Raw genomic sequence first — 12,773 nt, forward strand, 5'->3', positions numbered from 1 at the left:
ACAAGTGAGTCTGTTCTTGGAGTGCTATTTCCTGGCGCTCGTCAGTAGGAGGCTCATCGGGGAGGTTTGGCACCTGTTGATCAGCATTAGTAGAAATCGGGCGTGGCGGACCGTACACCTGGAGCTCTCTGGCCGGCCGAGTAGCATAGACGTTACTGACTCAGGAACAGGACAGGGCTCGGTTAGCGTCGATTGCTCAGAAATATGGACGACCGAAGTTGGCACCGTTTTCACAGTATCCAGACAACCAAGATGAGTCAAACCTTGCTTCTTGCCAGGAAACTGTGGTGATGGAGTTGGCAAGTCCTCCACAGAAGCACAGTCAGTACTATTAGAAGTTTGACACGGACTCTGGGTAGAGCGATCATACTGCTCCGCGTAAGCTGCATTCAGTAGGTACTTTGTCATCTTTGGTAGCTTCTTTTCACGCTCTTCTCTTTCTAACTTCGCCTTTCGTTTAGACGCACCACATTGATGCTTCCGAACGAGCGTTTTCGCATGAATGGATGCTAATTGTTCACCGGGCTCTTCGTCAGTCCGACGCGACCGCAGGTGTCCAATGGTGGCCGTCCCGATGACTGGCGCACGCTGCCTGGATGATCCGTGGCTGGCCGAGAGTGGTGCGTCCCCGGGAGCTCCTCAGCGAGCGGGCTTATGCAAGCTTAACCGGCGGCTCGGGGCTGAATCGCAGCCCGCGATCAACTTTCTTTTATAGACGCGTGCCGCGCCTGTCTATTACTATCGCCAAAGCAGGCGTTCACATACGCATAGAGTTCCTTGTAGAAATTCCCTCCTTCTCCGTACAAAATCACTCTTTCTTCCGTTCCGCTCTCGTCTTCCTATTGGCTAGGGGCAATCGTCTGTTCTGGGAAGTTCTCGATTTTTCTTTCGCCCCGTCGACGCCGAGCGCGAGAACGAAGGGGAGAGGGCGACTCCTAGCGCGGGCGAAGTTACGCGTCCTCCGTCGCCTCTGAGTCATCTTTTTCTACTTTTCTCTGGAAAGTTTGGCGGCCAGTCTGACCTACTTTTTCCGTCGAGCGCGCGCGAAGGTGCGATGCCACTAGACAGGAATGGGCCCTGGAGACAGGCCTTTGTGTCCAGCTCTCCAAATTCCCCCTTCACTCTTCCACAACCCTAGCCCGAACAGTGAACATTCCATGCCCCACGGCACGAGGACAAAAGCACGTGTGACGTCTTCTTTCCTTTCCTGCCTAGACTCTGCCATCAGACTCATCATCATCTGCTATCGGACTCATCCTCCCCCGCCCAAATTACCATAACGGTAAAGAAATGTGAAATGGGAGGCACTGTTGGGTACTGCAGCACATCCTTTCTACGAGGACAGCGGCGGAACTATTTGAGAGGTAGAGGGCGGCGTGGTGGTGACGAGGGGCAAGGGAGATTTAGGTCCTCATCACACTTTACATGTTCTAGGTGTTTCCCCCTTGCCCCTCCTCTCCAGACAGCACTGGACAGACGGACTGACAGGAAACCACGAAAACTCTTCCAAGCAAACGCACCTCGCTTCGTAAGAAAGAGGGCCACGCCGGGGTGGCGGGGGATTCCTGTTTTTGCAGCTCGACAAGCTTTCCCCAAATGGTCAGGCTAAACGCATACTGTTACATTAGGTGGGGGGCCCCGTCTGCTCGTTCTGGTTTTCTCGCTTCATACATGTCGCTTAAAGTTCCGTTGCTCATGGTTCCATATACTAAGCAGGTTAGAATAAATGGGCCCCCTTCCCCTACTGTGCGAGGTGAGGCCCTGGGCTGCAGCCCCCTTAGCTCCCCCCCCCTTAATCCAACGCTGGTCACACTGCCGAGGTGCTTTCCGTCATAAAGCCAGGTGCGGCGAGCGTGCCCAAAAACTACCGAAATAAGTTATAATAAGGCTTGCGCTCATAGAAAGCGTTGCAAACATCTCCCAGTACGAGTAGTTAACTCAAATTAACTAGGCCTGGACGGCGGAGCTGTTTTTCGATAACTGCGGCACTATATGGGTTCAGTTTTGTGCAGTAAGCCTAAATGGGCTTGAAGTGCGTCGCAGACTGTCAAACAAAATTCCTCACCTTGCTGTAGTCCAGTAGTGCGGCGGTGCCGTGTCGAAATTCAGACGGAACACAAGAGAACGCCGGGAGACCAAAAAACGGGCTACCTCCAAAACAGACGGGTCGCCGAGCACGCAAGCTGCACATCCGCAGCCGGCCTTGCTCGCTCCTGTGGCACGTCTGGCGCATGACGTATGCACGCGCGTCTGGCGTGCCGCTAGCTTGTTGCTAGGCAACACAAGAAAAATAAGGCGCAAAGTATAAGTAGGCGATTAAACAACTTAGAGATGCCATAGATAAAACTACCTTCAAAGTTGATAAGTTATGGAAATGGAGATTGACGGCTGAAAAGAGGCTTACCAAAGTAGAAGCACAAGGCGAGTACGACGAATACCTACCCTCAGAAGCAGAAAGCGTCAGATCGCTCCCTGGCGCGTCGGGGGGTTCTACGAAGTTTACTCTAGCGGGTAGCAGTAAGGCGGGTTCTATAAGCAATGGCTAGCAGGGGGAACTTTACCGTGTGGCAATGGAATTGCCGAGGATTTTATCACAAAAAAGCACCTCTCATGCAGTTAATAAAAACCTCTCCAGACAAACCGAAAATAATTATGCTGCAGGAAACCTTGGCGGATGAGATCAGCCTATCCGGATACAAAGCGACATGCAGGAGCAAAGAGCCGGGTAGGGGGCTAGCCACGCTCGTAGATAAGAAAATACCTTACATAGAACATGATTTGTGCCTTGAACTAAACAAATTACAATACTTACTTCTGGAAATAATTTTGAAAAGGAACAGAAGCAAACCGCAAAGCCTCTTTTGTCTTAATGTTTATAGGAGCCCTAGCGACATGAAACAGAGTTTCAGGGCACTTCTTAATAAGACTATGGCTGTTACTAAGCACGCTCCACTCATTATTGGAGGGGATTTCAACGCCCTACATCAAACCTGGGGATATCGCTAGAATACTAAGAAAGGGGACGAACTCTGGCACCTAGCTACAGATCTTAATCTCTCCCTCATCAATAACCCAGCTTATCCCACTAGGTGTGGTACATCTACATGCAGGGACTCCACCCCAGACCTTACTTTTGTATCAAATTTAGCGAACGCTGGCTGGAATAACTCCAATATTGACCTGGGTAGCGATCATTACATATTACAAATACTATTGGAAACACCAAGTAATGAGATAAAGCACTTTAACTACATTGACTGGGATCTTTTTCGGAAAACAAGGAAAACAGAGCTGAGACTGCGGCAGGACAAAAGAAAACACTCCAAACTTGGACCACTCAGCTGAGGGAAGATGTAAAGGCGGCAACGAAGGATATTACCACAGAGGAGGATATCGAAATCATGGACAGTAGGCTGGCGCACTTGATTGAAGCCAAACAATCTATGTTAAATAGATGGAAAACGCAACGGCTGAACAGGAGACTCAGGACGCGCGTAGCATTGTTGAATAGAGAGATTGAAGAACACTCCAGAAGTTTACAGAAACAACAATGGGATGAGCTTTGTAATTCCATAGATGGTCGAATCAGACGTGGTGGAAATTGGAACTTACTTAGACATTTGCTTCATGGGAACGACACGAAATCTAATAGGAGAACAGCAGTAGCACGACTCTTCCATCGTGAGAGTCAGGACACAACGGAGGAGGCCATTCTGGATCAGCTCGCAGCTAGGTATTTACCACTTAAGGATATCAATGAGAGTACTGACCTGCCTGAATATACAGGGGAAGACTGTGAGCCTATGTATCAAGTCTTCACAGAAAGCGAAGTTCGCGCAGCCCTGTACGACCTCAACAGTAGATCTGCTGCCGGTCCAGATGGCATTTCCAATAGGCTGTTGAAAAATTTGGACAATGATTCTATAAAATATTTAACAGAGTTTTTCAACGAACTCTGGAAAAACGGTGATTATCCGAAGGAATAGAGAATTGCGAACACAATTCTTATTCCCAAACCAGACAAGCAACTCAATCTAGATAACCTAGAACCCATATCGTTAACATCATGTCTGGGCAAAACCATGGAGCATGTCATACTCAATAGACTGACTAAGTATGTAGAAAACAGAAATGTTCTTCCGCATAACCTGATCGGTTTCCGTCCTGGACTTTCGACTCAAGATGCAATGCTTTTAATCGAACATCACCTTATTCTTGCTAGCCCGCTACATACGAGAGCTCTTCCAGGCCTAGATGTAGAAAAGGCCTTTGATCGCGTCAAACACAGCATATTGGATATCCTCTCGGAGATGGGATTGGGTAAGCGATTGCACAATATAGTCAAAGCCTTTCTCGGTGGCCGTTCTGCTTGTCTCAGGTTAGGCGAACTCCAATCGACAACCCTGGAACTTGGGAATCGTGGGACACCACAAGGGTCTGTCCTATCTCCCATGTTATTTAATTTGGCAATGTCCAAAGTGGCTCGAGGTCTCGCGCAGATTGAGGGTATCCACTTTGCTATATATGCAGATGATGTAACAATCTGGAGTGCCGAAGGTAATATGGGACAAACAGAGACCAAACTACAGGAAAGCATTTACGTGGTGGAAACAACACTTGAGGGTATGGGACTGAACTGCTCTGCTAAAAAATCAGAACTATTGGTATTACGGAGCAGTAAGCGTGGGCGCAAGCCGAACGGATATATCCCAGAGGAAGAACGCCGCATTGACATATACACCAAGAATGGAGAACCAATCAGGCAGGTGGAGACTATTAGAGTGCTAGGACTTCTCCTGCAAGCGAATGGATCTAATTGCAGGATGATAGAACACATCTCTAACAAGTCAGAAGAAGTCATTAGGCTTCTGCGTAGAGTTACCAACAAGCATAAGGGGCTAGGAGAAGACAGTGCCACAAGATTGGTACATGCATTCGCCTTTTGCCACCTCTCATACGTGGCTGGCATGCTACAATGGACACAGGCTGATAAGAACAAGCTAAACGCTTTAATCAGACGACTTATAAAGACTGCACTAGTACTTCCCATCAGCACGGCCAATGATAGCTTATTGCGCCTAGGGCTGCATAACACACTAGAGGAGATAGCTGAGGCTCAACAGGTGGCCCACAAGGAGAGACTAATGGGGACACGACCTGGGAGGGCGCTACTTGAAGAAATTGGCGTAGAAATTAACAAGCACACCAACGAAGGAGAATTATTAACACAAATGCAAGCGGGACTACGAGAAACAATAAAGACGACCCCGTTCCCTAGGAACATGCACCCGACACATAACCTCGAGAGACGGAAGGCAAGGGCGAAGGCTCTCCTTCAAGACATAGATGAACATAAGCAGCAGGCGGTGTTCGTTGACGCTGCCTGGGTTAAAAATAAGGATGCGTATACCTCCGTTGTTGTAGACACTCAAGGTAACATACGGGATGCCATCACCGTCTATACAAAGGACCCAACAGTAGCAGAACAAGTAGCAATCGCCTTAGCCATCCGGGCTAATCGGTGGACACATATTTACAGCGACTCTAGAACAGCCATATGCAACTTTACCAACGGATATGTGACACGGATAGCAACAAAATTACTAGAGAAGGTCAACAGTGAGAGGATTGAAATCCGCTGGTTTCCTGCACATCTGGGGGTGGTGGACGGAGCTCGGAGAAACCTCAATGAGGTGGCAAATGAAGCAGCACGAGGACTTTCTAGCCGTGCTCTTCAAGACCGAGCAACTTACACTTCACCCGGGGAACACAGGGATCGATTATTAACATATAACGAAATCACGAAGCATTATTATCTAAGCAGAAGGAAATACCCATTGCCACACGGTAAGCTTTGCAGAGCCCAAGCGGTCACATTACGTTTGCTACAGACAAGAACGTACCCAAGTCCAGATTTTATTAACAGGATCTATCCGGAGAGGGAAACTCAGACCAACTGTAGTAAGTGCAATGGCATCATTACTCTTGACCACATGCTTCGGCAGTGCCCCGTAGTCATCACAGACTGTGACAAGGAACAATAATGGTGGTGGCAAATGCTACACAGTGAATCACTCTGACCAATTACGGGCAGTCCAGAAGGCCCGCGATGTGGCTGAAGGGCTCGGCCTGACAGTCCCAACGTGGGAGCGGCCCGCGTCAACGTAGGGTTGACCTTCAGGACCCAATAAAGTTCTCCATACCATACCATATAAGTTCATTTACACGCAGAAGTTTTTCGGTTGTAGTGGGAAAGAATAAAAAAAATAAAACGTCTGTAAGTTTATTTCACATTCTTTTTTTCTGATGCTCGCGTCAGCGGATGGAGTTGACACTAGGCGTGACGTGTTTCCTGTTGCCAGTTTTTGCCGAGTGTCCCCTCTTGTTGAATTTCTTTCTCTATGGGGAAGCTGTCAGCAGCCGGCACTATTTGTGGGCATCGCCGATCACTTTCAAGGCGCGGTGCGCGTGGCGATGCGATGCGTATCGAATGGTTCGATGCGTATCGATACGGCGCTAAAGAGCGATAACGGCTCAATGATCGGAACGTCGTCAGCGCACCTGGTTCCACCCCCGCACCCGTTTGTTTCGCCACAGCGCTGTCGTTTGTACTGGTCTACTCAAGCTTTGTAACATTGATAATGAGATGAGCAAGTGGCACAATGCTTACGCATACTTAGGGTGTGTTCCCATGCTGGCCGGCAGCGGAAACAGTCTACGTGGACAGCTAAGGAAACAGCCTAGAAAGCTTCGAGGCCATGTAATGGAACGCTTTTCTAGCCGTCTGGACGATGGACGGAAGACGCTTTTTCGACGTGACGCTACCTCAAGGCGACAAGGAAAAGTTGAGAAAAGCTCACATTATTTCTGTATTTTAAGTCTTTGCGCCTGCAAACCTATGAAAAAATCAATGTAGTTTACATTAAGGGCGTAGGATTGCGTGTCTACGTTTTATTGTGCTAGACAACCTTCCTGTCGGTTTCCAAGCGTCCTGCTCCGTCGCCATCTTCGTTGGACAAAAAAGTAGCCTGCATCGCTTTTGACTTCGATGCTGTCTTCGCGAAGCTGTCTACTTTGACGTCTTCGTGAGAATTGGAACGAGACTGAAGATGGCTGTTGTCCGCTTAGCCGTCTACTTAGCCGTCTACGGCGAGTATGGGAACAGAGCTATTGTGGCTGTTAGGCACCCTACTTTCAAGGCATCTCTGAACATCCTGAAAAGGGCACTTATTAAATAAAAGTAACAAAACAACAAAGATAGGAAGTACAAAGTAACATAGTCCAAAGTTCAACTATACAAAGTCGAAAAGTTCGTTAGCGCTAGTAGAACGGCTTAAGTCGCACAGGTCGCCCTTTGCTTGAACGGCTATTTCAGGTCGCCCTTGTGTTAGCGAAATACCGTCTGGTACGACCTCATAGTCGAGTGCGCCAATGCTTCAGATGATCTTGTAGGGTGCGAAATAGTGGCGTAAAAGCTTCTCCCTAAGTCCTCGTCGGCGTATGGGGGTCCAAACCCAAACATGGTCGCCGGGCTGGTACTCGACGTGGCGTCGTCGAAGGTTCGTCGTAGCATCGTCGTAGCGTCGTCGAAGTGTCGGCTGTCGGTCCTCTGCTGGTTCTTGATCCGCAGGCGGCTGAGCTGTCGGGCTTCTTCGGCACACTGCAGATAGGTGGGGGCGTCAAGATTCTCTTCGTCGGTGACGTGCGGCAGCATGGCGTCAAGAGTCGTCCTCGGGTTCCTGCCGTAAAGCAGCTTGAACGGCGTGATCTGTGTTGTTTCTTGCACCGCCGTGTTGTAAGCGATGGTTGCGTACGGCAGGAGGGCATCCCAGCTTTTGTGTTCGACGTCGACGTACATAGCTAGCCTGTCGGCGAGGGTTTTATTCAGGCGCTCCGTAAGACCATTCGTCTGCGGATCGTAGGCAGTTGTCCTCCTGTGGCTTGTCTGGATGTATTGCAGAATGGTTTGGGTGAGCTTCTCTGTAAGGGCCACTCCTCTGTCGGTGATGAGGACTTCTGGGGTGCCATGTCGTTGCAGGATGTTCTTGACGAAGAATTTCGCCACTTCGGCTGCGCTACCTTTCGGCAGAGCGGGTGAGGTAGTCCGTCGCCACGACTATCCACTTATTTCTGGATATTGATTTCGGAAACGGTCCCATCAAGTACATCCCGATCTGCTGAAACGGTCGGTAAAGAAGGCTCGATCGGCTGTAGTAATCCTAGGGGCCTTGTCGGTGGTGTCTAGCGTCGCTGACAGTCTCGGTATGTCTTGACGTAACGGGCGATGTCGGCGGTTAGGCGCGGCCAGTAATACTCTTCCTGTATTCTCGACAGCGTCCGGGAGAATCCGAGGTGCCCAGCGGTCGGATAGTCATGCAGGGCGTGCAATACTTCTGGACGCAGCGCTGAGGGAACAACAAGAAGGTAGTTCGTGAGGACTGGTGAGAAGTTGTTCAGTATTAAGATAGAAAATTAGTGTACAGGTAGCTATACGAAGTAAGGATAGTAGTTTTATCGACCGTATAAACTTGTAAACATGGGCATACTAAATAAATTAACAAGCGTGGTGTCACGCGCGCACAAGCAAACACAAACACATCCCACTCGATGACCGCGGATACTTGCTTTCAGAACGCTGGAGCGAGGAAGCGCGGCAGCAGCAGCGAGCGAATCGACTTTCGTGCCGCGTCGACGTGAACTAAGCCACGAAAACAGCGGCCGGACTCTGTCCCCGTCGCAGATGACTTTCAATATACAGCGGTCTGTACATATAGCTAGGTGCCCAGCCTAAGGCGGGCTGGCGCGCGAGGCCGCCCGGTGTAGAAAGCACCCCCCTTCCCATCCTCCCCTCGGATCCTTGCGCGCGACGGAACACGACGTGCTTCCTCCCTGCTTCCCTCGCCTGCGCGTCCGAGATGGAGCCGCGAACGCCGGCTCACCCTCGCAGGCTTTCATTCGCACACGCAGCCCGCGGTGACATCGCCCTTGGACTTTATGCGGAACTTCACGGCGAAGCCGACGGCAAAAATGCACCTAGAGTGTCCATATAATTGATATCGCAATAAAAATAATAACCAAGAAATTTACGCAAACAGCACTCATTCTATGTTGATAAACCTTTGTTAATGGAAGTCAGGAGGGTTTTCTTTCTTTCGTTGGGCACAAGCAACTAATATTTAAGTTTCATTAGCTAACATTAATTACCTCACTTTCTCGATCAGGATATTCAATATTGCAAATCCTAGGTTGCTTTAAATGGAGTTATCGTTCGTGTTTGAACATGCTCCACAATATTTTCATTGACATCTCGTCGATTAGTTCAGTTTATAAATTTAGCTAATTAGAGTTATTCGTTCACAATGAACAAGAAATACTGTCTGCGACAACCATGAACCACACCCATCAACATACAGTGAACGCCGTCCGCGGAATGCCCTGAGTTTTCTTTTAATGTCTCGGTGACATTCGGTTGGCATAGCAGAGTACCACAGAATAAATGCAAAGTTACTTTGTTGGTCATTGCATGTTTGTCAGTATTCCACATAACCTGGCGAGTAGACAGAAAAAAATGCTAGTATTTATTTATTACATACTGCCAGCTTGGATGTCAGGCAGGAGTGGGGTGCATAACAATACAGCATGTAGGAATACAATGTACATTTGGTCGAGCAGGTACGGCACTAGAAGAGCCCGCACACAAGGTACACAAAGCGAAATACAAGCAATATGCCACGGCAATGTGAAGCATCGTTAGCCATTGCGGAATGCACTCCAGAAAGAAGACACCGTGTGCTCGGTAAAAATGAGGCTTTGAACACATTTGTTCTGCACAAGAACTCGCTCACCTTCTTTGAATGGAAAGAACGGGTTTGTCGCTGGGTAATTGAATGAGAATACGCATTTTTGTTTATTCCGAGTTGGTTATGGTAAATTAAGTAGAACCTTTTTAGTCTTTCCTGGTGTCGTCTTACCTGTAGGGTCTCTAAATTGGCTGTTTGCAAAAGAGCTGATGGGGATTCTTTCCAACTATAACAATTATATATGAACCTGACGCATTTGCGTTGTACATTCTCAAGTTTGGTATAATTGCACTATGTGTGGGAATCCCAAACAATTGCTGCATATTCTAGAATTCATCCGATGAAAGTTTTGTACGCGAGCAATCTAATTTTTGTAGAGGATTTACGAAGGGTTCTTCTTAAATACTCAAGTTGTTTCATTGCCTTATTTACAGTGTACTTTATGTGGTCATTCCATTTCAGATCTGATGTAATTATGACTCCTAAGTATTTGTATTTTGTAACCTGAGATAAGGTGTTGTTATTGATGGTGTTGCGGAACCTCAAAGGATTAACTTTGCGTGTCAAAGTCATAGCTACTGTTCTTTTTATAATTAATGCACATTTGCCATAAATAAATGCACATAAATAAATAGATACTAGCATTTCTTCTGTCTATGGGCACATGGAATAACCTTCCTGCCAATGTAGTTGAGTGTTCGACGGTGTCTTCTTTCTCGAGTGCATTCCGCAATAGCTAACGATGCTTCACATTGCCGTGGCATATTGTTTGTGTTTCGCTTTGTGTGCCTTATGTGGATTCTTCTAATAGATACATATTTAATAATTCCTTATCGTCGTGGCACAAAATCTCATGGTAAAGTATACAATCATCGGCAAATAGATGTAGTTTAATAGGTATATTGGCTGCAATATCATTTTTAAAAACCAAGAAAAATAATGGTCCCAGGACGGAGCCCTGATGAACACCGGACTCTACAGGGGCAGGGTCCGAATTGATCCCATCAATATATACTGTTTGATGCCTGAATGATAAGTATGCCACTAGCCATGCGAGCAATGTGTCATTTTTCAGAATAGGTTTAAGTTTCAAAAGCAGTCTTTGGTGGCACACACTATCAAAAGCTTTCTCGAAATCCAGAAATATCATCTCTATTTGATTACCCCTATCTAAGGCTGCTGCGAGGTCATGGACAATTTCTAATAACTGAGTTACCGTGAAATGTTTGCGACGGAAACCATGCTGTCGGCTATCAATAATGCAGTTTTCCTCAGCAAAAGTGGAAATATGTGCGAAGATAATGTGCTCGAATATCTTCGCACATGTACATATTAAGGAAATAGGCTTGTAGGAAAAGACAAGAAACCGGCCGTTGGTTTTCTGTATCGGTGCGATTTTAGCATGTTTCCAATCGTTCGGAAGTTCAACACGGGACAATTATTTATCTAATATTAAGCATAAGTACTTTGCGCATCATTCAGCTTAACGGAAGAGAAAAGAAGCAGGGATGCCGACAAATCCCGGCGACTTTCTAATATCTAGATTGAGCAGAAGTGTAAGTACACCCTCTTAACTAATCGATAGATTATTTATTGCAGGGATTTCGTCAAAAGCATTGAATTGTGGAATAACATCATCATCCCTGTTGAACACGGAACAGAAGTAAAGGTTTATTGCATCCGCTACGTCCTTTCGATCTGTTACGGCAGTGCCATTTATCATAAGGTTCGAAACTGATTGCTTCTTTGGCGACAAGTGACGGCAAAATTTTGCCGGCGACGCAACAAGAAACTCTTTTAAACGTGCACTTTGATAATTGTCTTTACTTTTTTATAGCATTCTTGAGAAGCAGTCGCAGTTCAGATAACTGGTGTGCGCCCTCAGGGGGAGGGCGTTGTAGAGACCGCTTCCTTGCTTTTTTAACTTTATGGCCTGCACTAGCTATTTCTTTAGTCATCCAAGGCTTGCAAGTACGTGTTACAACATTTTTGTGTGGAATGAAGCATTTTGTGCAGTGCATGACTAAATCTGTGAAGGGCAGCCATAACGTCGTATGAAAAGGATAAAAGGAAGAAAGTGTTCAGTGGCTGTCCGATAAGCATCGCCGGCCAATATGTTGCACAAGCTCCATTATTAGGGCTGCCCCATGAAGTACTTGTAAAACGGCGACCGATGTTTTGATACCGAACTGCATCTTCCGTTTTTTGAATTTTCGTAATTTATCTGCGCAAGTGGCGTCGTGAACATCATTGCCGCGAGCGTTACTTTCTGTCGCGATCCTTTGTGACCCCCATTCGGCCGCTACGGTGTAGACGAAAGCCGAAACTTTGCATCCTCGGTTTGTGTTTTGCGGCCGAAAAAGCCTGCAAAGTCTGGTTTTGTATGATGTGGTTCTTGCAGAATACATAGTACCAGGAGTGCAAATCTGAGTGATGACTACGGTTGTCAAGATGTTTCCCGAAAGCAAGCAGCTCGTTTGCCAGTGTGCCGCTTTAGAACTCAACTGGACGTGGTGCGAAATATTCTTTAACACTACACGCATGCTGTTCGTCATTAGACGAGACGAAGGTTTACCAATACCGAGCCCTAAAATGTGTAACGCAGACCGTACCACTTACTCGTTCAATTGAGAGCGCAGCTGTCTTTCCCGACTGCCCCATAAGAAGCGTGCTAGTTCAGATCATATTTAGCTGGTACGTATATTACGCAAACGTGTAAGAATTGTAAAAAAAAAAACATTCGTAGTGTATTGTACAGCACAAAGGATTTTCGTTTTCCTGCGGCCAAGTAACAATGCGCCACCAAACACACCCCCACTCGAAAGACGCCGACGTTGAAACGGATTGCTTTAACTTTGTCTTTAGGGCTAGATGCTAGCCAACACATGGCCATGTGGTTCCTACCACTGAACACGTAAATCCCGCAAAATTTAGTCACTTCATTCGAAGTTGGTGTTTCGGCACAAGATGGCG

General features: G+C 47.2%; 1 protein-coding gene across 4 annotated transcripts in view; it reads left to right on the forward strand.

Annotated features, from left to right (window-relative positions):
* LOC126533276 (uncharacterized) overlaps positions 1–12,773 on the forward strand; it is a 389,342-nt gene that overhangs the window by 192,424 nt on the left and 184,145 nt on the right. The gene's annotated exons all lie outside the window — the stretch shown is intronic.

This window comes from Dermacentor andersoni, chromosome 7 (assembly GCF_023375885.2).
Source record: "Dermacentor andersoni chromosome 7, qqDerAnde1_hic_scaffold, whole genome shotgun sequence".
NCBI lineage: Eukaryota > Metazoa > Arthropoda > Arachnida > Ixodida > Ixodidae > Dermacentor > Dermacentor andersoni.